The sequence below is a fragment of the Anolis sagrei genome, chromosome 12 (genome assembly GCF_037176765.1).
Source record: "Anolis sagrei isolate rAnoSag1 chromosome 12, rAnoSag1.mat, whole genome shotgun sequence".
Taxonomy (NCBI): domain Eukaryota; kingdom Metazoa; phylum Chordata; class Lepidosauria; order Squamata; family Dactyloidae; genus Anolis; species Anolis sagrei.
Window position 1 is genome coordinate 6708817 of NC_090032.1, and position 15340 is coordinate 6724156.

The following is a 15340-nucleotide window of genomic DNA, read 5'->3' on the forward strand; positions in this document are numbered from 1 at the left end:
ACACAATATGCATGTACACATATAAACATACAAAGACACAAATATATATACACATTACACACATATATACACACAAATATAGACAAGCATACACATATCCACAATATGCATGCACACATATAAACACAAATATATACACACACATATATATATACACACACATATACACACAAATATAGACAAGCACACACATATACACAATATGCATGTACACATATAAACACCCAAATACACAAATGTATACACACACATATACACACAGACAAGCACACACAAATACACAATATGCATGTACACATATAAACATACAAAGACACAAATATATACACACATTACACACATATATACACACAAATATAGACAAGCATACACATATCCACAATATGCATGCACACATAAACACAAATATATACACACATATATATACACACACATATACACACAAATATAGACAAGCACACACATATACACAATATGCATGTACACATATAAACACACAGATACACAAATATATATACACACATATTGACACAAATATAGACAAGCACACACATATACACAAGATGCATGTACACATATAAACACACAAATACCCAAATATATACACACATATACAAACAAATATAGACAAGCACACACAAATACACAATATGCATGCACACATATAAACATAAATATATACACACATATATATATACACACATATACACACAAATATAGACAAGCGCACACATATACACAATATGCATGCACACATATAAACACAAATATATACACACACATATACACAAATATAGACAAGCGCACACATATACATAATATGCATGTATACATATAAACACAAAAATACAAAAATATACATACACGCAAATATAGACAAGCACACACGTATACACAATATGCATGCACACATATAAACAAATATATATACACACATATACACACAAATATAGACAAGCACACACATATACACAAGATGCATGTACACATATAAACACACAAATATATACACACATATACAAACAAATATAGACAAGAACACACATACACAATATGCATGCACACATATAAACACAAATATATACACAAATATATACACACATATACACACAAATATAGACAAGCACACACAAATACACAATATGCATGTACACATATAAACAAATATATATACACACATATACACACAAATATAGACAAGCACACACATATACACAATATGCATGCACACATATAAACAAATATATATACACACATATACACACAAATATGGACAAGCGCACACATATACACAATATGCATGTACACATATATACACAAATATATACATACATATACAAACAAATATAGACAAGCACACACAAATACACAAGATGCATGTACACATATAAACACACAAATACACAAATATACATACGCACACATATACACAGAAATATAGACAAGCACACACATATACACAAGATGCATGTACACATATAAACACACAAATACACAAATATATACACACACACACATACACACAAACACAGACAAGCACACACAAATACACAATATGCATGCACACATATAAACACAAATATATACACACTATATTTGTGTATATATATGTGTGTATATATTTGTGTTTATATGTGTGCATGCATATTGTGTATTTGTGTGTGCTTGTCTGTGCACACATATAGATAATATGCATGTACACATAAACACACAAATACACAAATATATACATCCACACACACACACACACAAACACACATATATACACAAATATATACACACACATACACATATACAGTATACACACACAAAACACACCTACACAGACTGGGCCACAGCAACGCGTGGCAGGGGACGGCTAGTTTTGAAATAATTCAGCATTGTCTATTCAAGTCCATTTCCTCCTTCCCCGCAAATCCTCTTTTCTCCATCTTTCCCCGAAGGCTTTGCTATTTTCTGCATCCACTGGGAATTGGGAAAACATCTCAAAGCAACACTTTTACCCCGTAACCCAATTTTGACAACTTTCCTTCCGTCTGCCTGATGCCATTTTCAATCCATTAGTGCTTTCTATTATTGTTGTTTTGATCACGGCAGGGAAAGATAGATCTGATTCCTACATACTAGAGCTTCGCGTTTGCAGTGCTTTCCAACGTTCATGAAAACCCATTTCGCTCCCATTGGTATCATGTCGGCATTCGAATCATGAAACTGGAGAGAGGTGAACTATAAATCCCAGCAACGACAACTCCCAAATGTCAAGATTCTGTTTTCCCCAAACTCCACCAGTGTTCACATTTGGGCATATTCGTGTAGAGTTTGGTCCAGATCCATCATTGTTTGAGTCCACAGTGCTCTCTGGATGTAGGTGAACTACAACTCCCAAACTCAAGGTCAATGCCCACTAAACCCTTCCAGTATTTTCTGTTGGTCATGGGAGAACTGTGTGCGAGGTTTGGTTCAATTCCATCGTTTGTGGGGTTCAGAATGCTCTTTGATTGTAGGTGAACTATAAATCCCAGCAACTACAACTCCCAAATGTCAAGATTCTATTTTCCCCAAACTCCACCAGTGTTCACATTTGGGCATATTGAGTATTCATGCCAAGTTTGGTCCAGATCCATCATTGTTTGAGTCCACAGTGATCTCTGGATGTAGGTGAACTACAACTCCAAAACCAAAGGACACTGCCCACCAAACCCTTCCAGTATTTTCTGTTGGTCATGGGAGAACTGTGTGTGAGGTTTGGTTCAATTCCATCGTTGGTGGGGTTCAAAATGCTCTGTGATTGTGGATGAACTATAAATCCCAGCAACTACAACTCCCAAATGTCAAGATTCTATTTTCCCCAAACTCCACCAGTGTTCACATTTGGGCATATTGAGTATTCATGCCAAGTTTGGTCCAGATCCATCATTGTTTGAGTCCACAGTGCTCTCTGGATGTAGGTGAACTACAACTCCCAAACTCAAGGTCAATACCCACTAAAACCTTCCAGTATTTTATGTTGGTCATGGGAGAACTGTGTGCCAAGTTTGATTCAGTTCCATCGTTGGTGGGGTTCAGAATGCTCTTTGATTGTAGGTGAACTATAAATCCCAAATATCAAGATTCTATTTTCCCCAAACTCCACCAGTGATCACATTTGGGCATATTGTGTATTCATGCCAAGTTTGGTCTAGATCCATCATTGTTTGAGTCCACAGTGCTCTCTGGATGTAGGTGAACTGCAACTCCCAAACTCAAGGTCAATGCCCACCAGGAAGTTATACCGTAAGTAATTAGACTTGAACAGGATTACATGGACATGAACATAGAAAACTTCCAGGATATATTAACTCCAAAATCAAAGCTTGACTTGAACCAGGAACAAGAGAACTCAGGCTCAGCTTCTCACTCCAATGCAGTGTTGCCTGAACTGATCTTCAGGTAAACAACTTGTTGCTTAATAGACACCCATGAAATCATTACTTTCCCATGAATTTCCTTCACAACTTTCTCTCTGAACCACGCGATCTATTTTCGCCTCTGATTTGTAAACGAAGAGCTTTGTTGCAAGTGGGTTCTAGGGAACCCTCCTTATCACTCAGCTCTTCACTTGATTCCTTGTCTTCTGTTGCTACTTCTGACTCCCCTGAATGCCCTTGAGGCCCTGCACTTTCGGAGCCAGTTTTCTCACAGAGAGAACTATCATTTCCCAGACTTGAGGAGCCATCACTTTGTGCCACATTGCAATGTGGACTCATATAATCCAGTTCAAAGCAAATAATGTGGATTATCTGGTTTGGTAATCTGGATTATATGGCAATGTAGAAGGGGCCTTGGGAAAGGGATCTAGGAGTCCCCTTCTACACTGCCATATAATCCAGATGAGCAAACCAGATAATTCACATTATCTGCTTTGAACTGGATTATATGAATTTGGTCATCTGGATTATATGGCAGTGTAGAAGGGGCCTTGACAAAGGGATCTAGGAGTCCAAGGCCCCTTCTACACTGCCGTATAATCCAGATGACCAAACCAGATAATCCACATTATTTGCTTTGAACTGGATTATATGAGTCCACACTGCCAGATAATCCAGTTCAAAGCATATAACCTGCTCTATATAGCAATGTAACACTGGATCCAAGATCTGACCCCAGATTATCTACTTTGAACTGGATTATATGAGTCTACACCAACACATAAATTGGGATCAGATCTGAGGATATAGGGCGGTGTACATCCATCCTAAGAGCGTATCTGCACTTCCTATAATCCCAAGATCTGACCCCAGATTATCTACTTTGAACTGGATTATAGGAGTCTACACCATCACATAATCTGGGATCAGATCTGAGGATATAAGGTGGTGTAGATCCATCCTGTGTATCTGCATTTCCTATTATCCCAAGATCTGACCCCAGATTATCTACTGTGAACTGGATTATATGAGTCTACACCAACACATAATCTGGGATCAGATTTGAGTATATAGGGCGGGGTAGATCCATCCTAAGAGTGTATCTGCACTTCCTATTATCCCAAGATCTGACCCCAGATTATCTACTTTGAACTGGATTATAGGAGTCTACACCAACACATAATCTGGGATCAGATTTGAGGATATAGAGCGGTGTAGAACCATCCTAAGAGCGTATCTGCACTTCCTATAATCCCAAAATCTGACCTCAGATTATTTACTTTGAACTGGATTATATGAGTCCACACCAACACATAATCTGGGATCTGATCTGAGCATATAGGGCGGTGTAGATCCATCCTAAGAGTGTATCTGCACAACAGAATGAATACAGTTTGGTTCCGCTCTAACTGCTCAATGCTATGGAAAGGGGTGCAGTTGGGGTAGCTGGAACCTATTGTGGATTATATGAGTCCACACTGCCTTATAATCCAACTCAGATCAGATAATCCGGATTTTATATGTCAGTGTAGAAAGGGCCGCAATTTTTGCTTAGTGCAGACATGGGCAAACTTCAGGCGTCCGGGTGTTTTGAACTCCAACTCCCAGAATCCCTAACAGCCTAACAGCCTGTTGCTTAATAGACACCCATGAAATCATTCTGTTTCCCATTAATTGGAATCGGAAGAAAGCTTGGGAAAAAAACTTGGAAAAAACCACAAAGGCCTTCCAGCCAAACTAGATGCTATGGAAAACAACACAATCAAAGCCCTCCCAACAGATGGCCATACTCTTCAGACTCGTAATGAGATGAATGAGCCAAGGATGATAGGCTTTACTGTCCTATGGGAAAAATAAGACTCTGCTGTCCACTTGCAAGGCCCACTTGCAAGGCCAATGTGCTCTAATGAGCTTTTGCCAAGCGGGTTTCTTGTTTGCCAGCAAACAGCTCCCTATGGGGTGCCGGCGTTGGGGTGGCGTGGCCTGTGGGGCGACGGCCAGAGGGGATTCCACGTCCTAATGAGCACCGCATGGGGAGAAGAGGGGACGCCAGGGGGAAAAAAAGAAGAAGGAGGAATCGATAATTTGAGGGTAAATTTGCGGTCAGTAGCCACACGCTATGCGGAAAGGACTCCGGACTGTGGCACCGGCCTTAACTCTTTGGGAGCCGGCCATTGAGCGGCCTTCCATAAGGAAAGTTTGGAAAACAACTGGGAGAAACTGCTTCCTGCCTGGTGGAATCCTTTGTTGGGAGGCATATTTATCCCACCCTGGACATTCCACAGATATGTAAACCCCACTTGCCTAGTTTCCAACAGACATCACCACGTCTGAGGAGGCCAACCTGTCTGCTTCCTGTCTGGTGGAATCCTTTGTGGAAGGTGTATATATCCCACCCGGGACATTACACAGAGATGTAAACCTCACTTGCCTAGTTTCCAACAGATCTCACCACCTCTGAGGCTGCTTCCTGCCTGGGGAAATCCTTTGTTGGGAGGTGTACATATCCCTCCCTGGACGTTCCACAGATATGTAAACCCCACTTGCCTAGTTTCCAACAGATCTCACCAACTCTGAGGCTGTTTCCTGCCTGGGGGAATCCTTTGTTAGGAGATGTATATATCCCACGCTGGACATTCTACAGATATGTAAACCTCACTTGCCTAGTTTCCAACAGACATCACCACCTCTGAGGATGCCAGCCTGGCTGCTTTCTGCCTAGTGGAATCCTTTGCTGGGAGGTGCATATATCCCACCCTGGACATTCCACAGATATGTAAATCCCACTTGCCTAGTTTCCAACAGATATCATCACCTCTGAGGATGCCAGCCTGGCTGCTTCCTGCCTAGTGGAATCCTTTGCTGGGAGGTGTACATATCCCACCCTGGAAATTCTACAGATATGTAAACCTCACTTGCCTAGTTTCCAATAGACATCATCACCTCTGAGGATGCCAGCCTGGCTGCTTTCTGCCTGGTGGAATCCTTTGCTGGGAGGTGCATATATCCCACTTGGGACATTCCACAGATATGTAAACCCCACTTGCCTAGTTTCCAACAGACATCACAACCTCTGAGGTTGCCAGCCTGGCTGCTTATTCCTGCCTGGTGGAATCCTTTGTTGGGAGGCGTATATATCCCAATCTGGACATTCCACAGATATGCAAACCCCACTTGCCTAGTTTCCAACAGACATCACCACCTTTGAGGATGCCAGTCTAGCTGCTTCCTGCCTGGGGGAATCCTTTGTTGGGAGGTGTATATATCCCACCCTGGACATTCCACAGATATGTAAACTCCACTTGCCTAGTTTGCAACACACCTCACCACCTTTGAGGATGCCAGCCTGGCTGCTTCCTGCCTGGTGGAATCCTTTGTTGGGAGGCGTATTTATCCCACCCTGGACATTCCACAGATATGTAAACACCACTTGCCTAGTTTCCAACAGATCTCACCACCTCTGAGGCTCAACAGACATCACCACCTTTGAAGATGCCAACCCGGCTGCTTCCTGCCTGGTGGAATCCTTTGTTGGAAGGTGTACATATCCCAACCTGGACATTCCACAAATATTTAAATCCCACTTGCCTAGTTTCCAACAGACATCATCACCTCTGAGGATGCCAGCCTGGCTGCTTCCTGCCTGGTGGAATCCTTTGTTGAGAGGCGTACATATCCCACCCTGGACATGGAATCCTTTGTTGGGAGGTGTACATATCCCACTCAGGATATTCCACAGATATGTAAACCCCACTTGCCTACTTTCCAACAGGTCTCACCACCTCTGAGGCGGTTTCCTACCTGGGGGAATCCTTTGTTGGGAGGAGCATATATCCCACTCTGGGCATTCCACAGATATGTAAACCCCACTTGCCTAGTTTCCAACAGACATCACCACCTCTGAGGATGCCAGCCTGGCTGCTTCCTGCCTGGTGGAATCCTTTGTTGGGAAGTGTACATATCCTACTCTGGATATTCCACAGATATATAAACCTCACTTGCCTAGTTTCCAACAGACATCACCACCTCTGAGGAAGCTAACCTGGCTGCTACCTGCCTGGTGGAATCCTTTGTTGGAAGGTGTACATATCCCATTCTGGATATTCCATAGATATGTAAACTCCACTTGCCTAGTTTGCAACACACCTCACCACCTTTGAGGATGCCAGCCTGGCTGCTTCCTGCCTGAGGGAATCCTTTGTTGGGAGACATATTTATCCCACCCTGGACATGCCACAGATATGTAAACCCCACTTGCCTAGTTTCCAACAGACATCACCACCTCTGAGGATGCCAGCCTGGCTGCTTCCTGCCTGGTGGAATCCTTTGTTGAGAGGCGTACATATCCCACCCTGGACATGGAATCCTTTGTTGGGAGGTGTACATATCCCACTCAGGATATTCCACAGATATATAAATCCCACTTGCCTAGTTTCCAACAGACATCACCACCTCTGAGGATGCCAGCCTGGCTGCTTCCTGCCTGGTGGAATCCTTTGTTGAGAGGCGTACATATCCCACCCTGGACATGGAATCCTTTGTTGGGAGGTGTACATATCCCACTCAGGATATTCCACAGATATATAAATCCCACTTGCCTAGTTTCCAACAGACATCACCACATCTGAGGATGCCAGCCTGGCTGCTTCCTGCCTGAGGGAATCCTTTGTTGGAAGGTGTACATATCCCAACCTGGACATTCCACAAATATTTAAATCCCACTTGCCTAGTTTCCAACAGACATCATCACCTCTGAGGATGCCAGCCTGGCTGCTTCCTGCCTGGTGGAATCCTTTGTTGGGAGGCATATATATATATCCCACCCTGGACATTCCACAGATATGTAAACTCCACTTGCCTAGTTTCCAACAGACATCACCACCTCTGAGGATGCCAGCCTGGCTGCTTCCTGCCTGGAGGAATCCTTTGTTGGGAGGTGTACATATCCCACTCAGGATATTCCACAGATATGTAAACTCCACTTGCCTAGTTTCCAACAGACATCACCATCTTTAAGGATGCCAGCCTAGCTGCTTCCTGCCTGGGGGAATCCTTTGTTGGGAGGTGCATATATCCCAACCTGGACATTCCACAGATATGTAAACACCACTTGCCTAGTTTCCAACAGACATCACAACCTCTGAGTAGATGTGTTTTGTGTGTGCATATATGTGTTTATGTGTGTACATATATTTGTGTATATATGTGTGTTTGTGTGTATATATGTTTGTGTGTGTGTGCATTTGTGTGTTTATATGTGTACATGCATATAGTGTATAAGTGTGTGTTTGTCTATATGCATATTTTTGTGTATATATGTGTGTATGTATGTGTATATGTAAATATGTGTGCATGTGTATATGTATATGTGTGTATTATGTATATATCTGTGTGCATGTGTATATGTATATATGTATGTGTGCATGTGTATATGTGTGTATTATGTATATTTGTGTGTACATGTGTATATGTATATATGTATGTGTGCATGTGTATATGTATATGTGTGTATTATGTGTATTTGTGTGGGCATGAGTATATGTAGATATATGTGTGTGCATGTGCATATGTATATGTGCATGTGTGTATTATGTATATGTGCGTATTATGTATATTTGTGTGTGCATGTGTATATGTATATGTGTGTATTATCTGCATTTGTGTGGACATGTGCATATGTATATATATGTGTGTGCATGTGCATATGTATATATATATATATGTGTGCATGTGTGTGTATATATGTGTGTGTATATTTGTGTGTGTTTGTGTATATATACTACAAGGCTATTCAATGCTAATCAGGGTGGCTAAGTGAAACATTCACACTTGCCTTTCAGCTTCAAACTCTGGCTGCTAACACCTCCCAACAAAGGATCCCCCAGGCAGGAAGCAGCCAGGCTTTGAAGCTACAGGGCTATTCAATGGTAATCAGGGTGGCTAAGTGAAACATTCACACTTGCCTTTCAGCTTCAAAGCCTAGCTGCTAACACCTCTCAACAAAGGATCCCCCAGGCAGGAAGCAGCCAGGCTTTGAAGCTACAGGGCTATTCAATGCTAATCAGGGTGGCTAAGTGAAACATTCACACTTGCCTTTCAGCTTCACAGCCTAGCTGCTAACACCTCCCAACAAAGGATCCCCCAGGCAGGAAGCAGCCAGGCTTTGAAGCTACAAGGCTATTCAATGCTAATCAAGCTGGCCGATTTCAACATTCACATTTGCCTCCAACCCTCAAGGGTTCTTCCTCCCAGTTTGGCCATTATTCCACAGGTATATAAACCCAGTTTTCCTAGTTTCCAACAGACCTCACAACCAGTATTTTTTTAAAAAACAACTCTAAAATCAGGACAGTAAACCAAGAGGAACACTCAGAAAATGGGAATTCCAGACAGGAAACAATCGGGGACAGCTGCCACCTCCCAACAAAGGATTCTTCCTGACTGTGAGAGCTGTTCAGCAGTGGAACTCTTTGCCCCGGAGTGTGGTGGAGGCTCCTTCTTTGGAGGCTTTTAAGCAGAGGCTGGATGGCCATCTGTCGGGGGTGCTTTGAACGCGACTTTCCTGCTTCTTGGCAGAATGGGGTTGGACTGGATGGCCTAGGAGGTCTCTCCCAACTCTAGGATTCTATCTGGCATGTGTTCTTTTGGAGAAAGTTGGGGATCTTCTCATGGTGGCAAACAAATTTAGAGACTTTGGTCCGACTTCTAAAGTTGTGTCCGATTCCTTCTTCCCGGGGATATAACCTTCTCTCTCTCATTTCCACTTTCGGCCTATGAAGAATTACTTAGGTTTTCTCTTTTTTTCAAATATCTATATATCTAGATGTATTCCACGGCGGAGATGGGAAGATGAAAAGGGTAGGGACGGGTGGCCCAAGGGTGATGGATGTCCCACCGGCGGGCCTTTGGTGGGGACAAGAGCTTAGTCTTCCTCCGTCAGACAGGAATGGGAGGATTTGGAAAAGGAAAGCACGAGGAGGCAAGAAGGACACAAAAGCTCAGCTTTCAAAGCGTGTCCTTGGAAACGTCTTTGCTTTGTTGGGAGGTGGACATCATTCCACAGATATAACATTCACAATTGCCTTCCAGCTTTAAAGCCTGGCTGCTAACACCTCCCAACAACTGAAAGATTGCAGGTTTGAATCCAGGGAGCGGGAAGTGGGGTGAGCTCCTGCTGTTAGCCCCAGCTCCTGCCAACCTAGCAGTTGGCAGTCGCTACCTCCCCACCGGAGCAGTATGTATTGATCTACACACATGTGCATTTTTTCTGAACTGCTAGGTTGGCGGAAGCTGGGGCTAACAGCGGGAGCTCGCCCCGCTTCCTGCTCCCCATATTCGAACCTGCAATCTTTCAGTTATTGGGAGGTGTTAGCAGCCAGGCTTTGAAGCTGCAAGGCAATTGTGAATGTTATATCTGTGGAATGAGAAGCCCCCAGTGGCGCAGTGGGTTAAAACCCCTGTGCCGGCCGGACTGAAGACTGACACAAACTGTTGTAATAATAATAATAATCATCATCATCATCATCATCATCATCATCTATATAAATAAAAATGTAATGTTTGTTTGTGGGATTAACATAACTCAAAAACCACTGGACGGATTGAACACCAAATTTGGACACAAGACACCTATCAGGCCAACAAGTGTCCATCAACCCTAAACACACACACATACACACACAACCCCCCCCCCCCCCCCCAGCGAAACAGACTTAAAAACTCAAAAAATGTGTATACACATATACACATACTCATATACACATACATACAGACTGGCTGCATCCTGCCTGGGGGATCCTTTGTTGGGAAGTGTTAGCAGCCAGGCTTTGAAGCTGCAAGGTAAGTGTGAATGTTTCAATTGGCCACCCTGATTAGCATTGAATAGCCCTGTAGCTTCAAAGCCTGGCTGCTTCCTGCCTGGGGGATCCTTTGTTGGGAAGTGTTAGCAGCCAGGCTTTGAAGCTGCAAGGCAAGTGTGAATGTTTCAATTGGCCACCCTGATTAGCATTGAATAGCCTTGCAGCTTCAAAGCCTGGCTGCTTCCTGCCTGGGGGAATCCTTTGTCGGGAGGTGGACATCATTCCACAGATTATTTATTTATTTTTTGTCATGTCAGGAGCGACTTGAGAAACTGCAAGTCGCTTCTGGTGTGAGAGAATTGCCCGTCTGCAGGGACGTTGCCCAGGGGACGCCCGGATGATTTGATGTTTTTATCATCCTTGTGGGAGGCTTCTCTCATGTCCCCGTATGGGGAGCTGGAGCTGATAGAGGGAGCTCATCCGCCTCTCCCCGGATTTGAACCCGCGACCTGTCAGTCTTCAGTCCGGCCGGCACAGGGGTTTTAACCCACTGCGCCACTGGAGGCTTCTCATTCCACAGATATAATATTCACAATTGCCTTGCAGCTTCCAAGCCTGGCTGCTAACACCTCCCAACAACTGAAAGATTGCAGGTTTGAATCCGGGGAGCGGGAAGCGGTGTGAGCTCCCGCTGTTAGCCCCAGCTTCCGCCAACCTAGCAGTTCGGGAAAAAAAGCAAATGTGAGTAGATCAATACATGCCACTCTGGTGGGGAGGTAACGGCTGCCAACTGCTAGGTTGGCAGGAGCTGGGACTAACAGCAGGAGCTCACCCCACTCCCCGCTCCCTGGATTCAAACCTGTGACCTTTCAATCAGCAAGCTCAGCAGCTCAGCAGTTTAACCCATTTCACCACTGGAGGCTCCATCTTGATTGCCCATGTTTAAACAGCAGGTTAAACCGCTGAACTGCTGAACTAGCTAACTGAAAGGTTTGAATCTAGGGAGCGGGAAGCGGGGTGAGCTCCCGCTGTTAGCCCCAGCTTCCGCCAACCTAGCAGTTCGGGGGGAAAAAAGCAAATGTGAGTAGATCAATACCCGCTCTGGTGGGGAGGTAACGGCTGCCAACTGCTAGATTGGCAGGAGCTGGGGCTTACAGCAGGAGCTCACCCCACTCCCCGCTCCCTGGATTCAAACCTGTGGCCTTTTGGTGGACGTCGGTTGGGTCGACGCTCCCAAATAATGCACCGAACTGCATTATGCGCAAAGACACTGACCGTGTTGTGCAATTACATAACATTATTGGATTGCAGACGTGTTTCTGTCCATCCATCGATTGGCACGACGATGCCAATCCAAGCCTGCGTTGCCGCCATCCAAACATGGGCATCTTGGAGGCCCGAAGGAAAGTTTTCGGCATATTCCCGTCGCTAAGCAACTCTTTGGGGGGAAAGAGTGAGCGAGAGAGAGGAAGAAAAGAAAACCTGTCTTCCTTTGCCCACCCAGAACAATCCCTTTATCCACCCACTCGGGGTTTTTCTGTCGGCCTTGTTTCTGTTGACAAGGCTGTTGTTCAACATGAACCCAATTAAAAACCGGGGTTAGACGAGAGGAGGGTGACCTCCCATCTTTCCTGGGCCCCTCCGGCTAAGGCAGACCTCCTCCACTTCTCCTTTCTCTCTCCCTCCTTCTCTATTCTCCACCTTTTTCCTCCCTCTGTCTCTTATTCTGTGATGAATCGGGGATCTGGCGGTGGTTCGGAGAGATCATATATTTCCTCCCCTCTCCTTGGACCTGTTTCTCTGAATGCCAGGATTGCAAATTAGCTCTTCGGAGAGGGAGAGGGGTCGCCTCGAGTGACCCCTTGTCGAGGAAAGATTCATTTCGGAGACAGAAGACGCCGGCGGTCACGTTCGTCCTCGCTTTGGCTCTTCCAAGGAGTTTCGAACCAAGTTGTGCTCATATAATTCGTATTTATATGTTGGGTTGTATATAAATGTGTTAGTATGGATGTATTGTTATTGTATTCGGGCATGAAATGATTGCCTTTTATGTTTGGAATCTGCCCTGAGTCCTTTTGGGGAGATAGAGTGGAATATAAATTATTATTATTATTATTATTATTATTATTATTATTATTATTGGGCCATGTTCTAGGGTGACTGCCACCCCCTACTCTGTTTTTCTGTCCTTTATACTCAAGTAATAGGTCATGGAAAGTACTCTCTTTCCAGCCCCACTCCCTTGACTTTTTGATGGAAAGTACCTTTCTTGTACCTTAACCACAACCTTTGGCTTAACCACAACACAACTTCCTATGTGAGTTTGAACTTGGTATGACCTCTACATGTCACATCTTGTTTCTTAAAAACATTTTCTTCTGTGTATTGTCGAAGGCTTTCATGGCGTTCGTCCTCGCTTTGGCTCTTCCAAGAAGTTTCGAACCAAGTTGTGCTCATATAATTCGTATTTATATGTTGGGTTGTATATAAATTTGTTAGTATGGATGTATTGTTATTGTATTCGGGCATGAAATGATTGCCTTTTATGTTTGGAATCCGCCCTGACGTCCTTTTGGGGAGATAGAGTGGAATATAAATTATTATTATTATTATTATTATTATTATTATTATTATTGGGCCATGTTCTAGGGTGACTGCCGCCCCCTCCTCTGTTTCTGCTGACCTTTATACTCAAGTAATAGGTCATGGAAAGTACTCTCTTTCCAGCCCCACTCCCTTGACTTTTTGATGGAAAGTACCCTTCTTGTACCTTAACCACAACCTTTGGCTTAACCACAACACAACTTCCTATGTGAGTTTGAACTTGGTATGACCTCTACATGTCACATCTTGTTTCTTAAAAACATTTTCTTCTGTGTATTGTCGAAGGCTTTCATGGCGTTCATCCTCGCTTTGGCTCTTCCAAGGAGTTTCGAACCAAGTTGTGCTCATATAATTCGTATTTATATGTTGGGTTGTATATAAATTTGTTAGTATGGATGTATTGTTATTGTATTCAGGCATGAAATGATTGCCTTTTATGTTTGGAATCTGCCCTGAGTCCTTTTGGGGAGATAGAGTGGAATATAAATTATTATTATTATTATTATTATTATTATTATTATTATTATTATTGGGCCATGTTCTAGGGTGACTGCCGCCCCCTCCTCTGTTTCTGCTGACCTTTATACTCAAGTAATAGGTCATGGAAAGTACTCTCTTTCCAGCCCCACTCCCTTGACTTTTTGATGGAAAGTACCTTTCTTGTACCTTAACCACAACCTTTGGCTTAACCACAACACAACTTCCTATGTGAGTTTGAACTTGGTATGACCTCTACATGTCACATCTTGTTTCTTAAAAACATTTTCTTCTGTGTATTGTCAAAGGCTTTCATGGCTGGAATCACTAGGCTGTTGTAGGCTTTTTCGGGCTGTATGGCCATGTTCTAGAGGCATTCTCTCCTGACGTTTCGCCTGCTTCTATGGCAAGCATCCTCCGAGGTAGTGAGGTCTGTTGGAAATAGGAAAAAGGGGTTTATATATCTGTGGAATGACCAGGGTGGGACAAAGAATTCTTGTCTGCTGGAGCTAGGTGTGAATGTATAAACCCCTTTTCCTAGCTCCAACAGACATATTGAGTATTCGTGTCACGTTTGGTCCAGATCCATCATGGTTTGAGTACACAGTGCTCTCTGGAGGTACGTGAACTACAACTCCCAAACTTAAGTTCAATGCCTACCAAACCCTTCCATGGTCATGGGAGTTCTGTGTGCCAAAATTGGTTCAATTCCATCGTTGGTGGAGTACAGAATGCTCTTTAATTGTAGGTGAACTATACATCCCAGCAACTACAACTCCCAAATGTGAAGGTCTATTTTCCCCAAACTCTACCAGTGTTCCCATTTGGGCATATTGAGTATTCGTGTCAAGTTTGGTCCAGATCCATCATTTTTTGTGGGCCAAAACTGGTTCAATTCCATCCTTGGTGGAGTACAGAATGCTCTTTGATTTTAGGTGAACTATAAATCCTAGCAACTACAACTCCCAAATGTGAAGGTCTATTTCCATCAAATTCCACCAGTATTCACATTTGGACATATTGAGTATTCGTACCAAGTTTGGTCCAGATCCA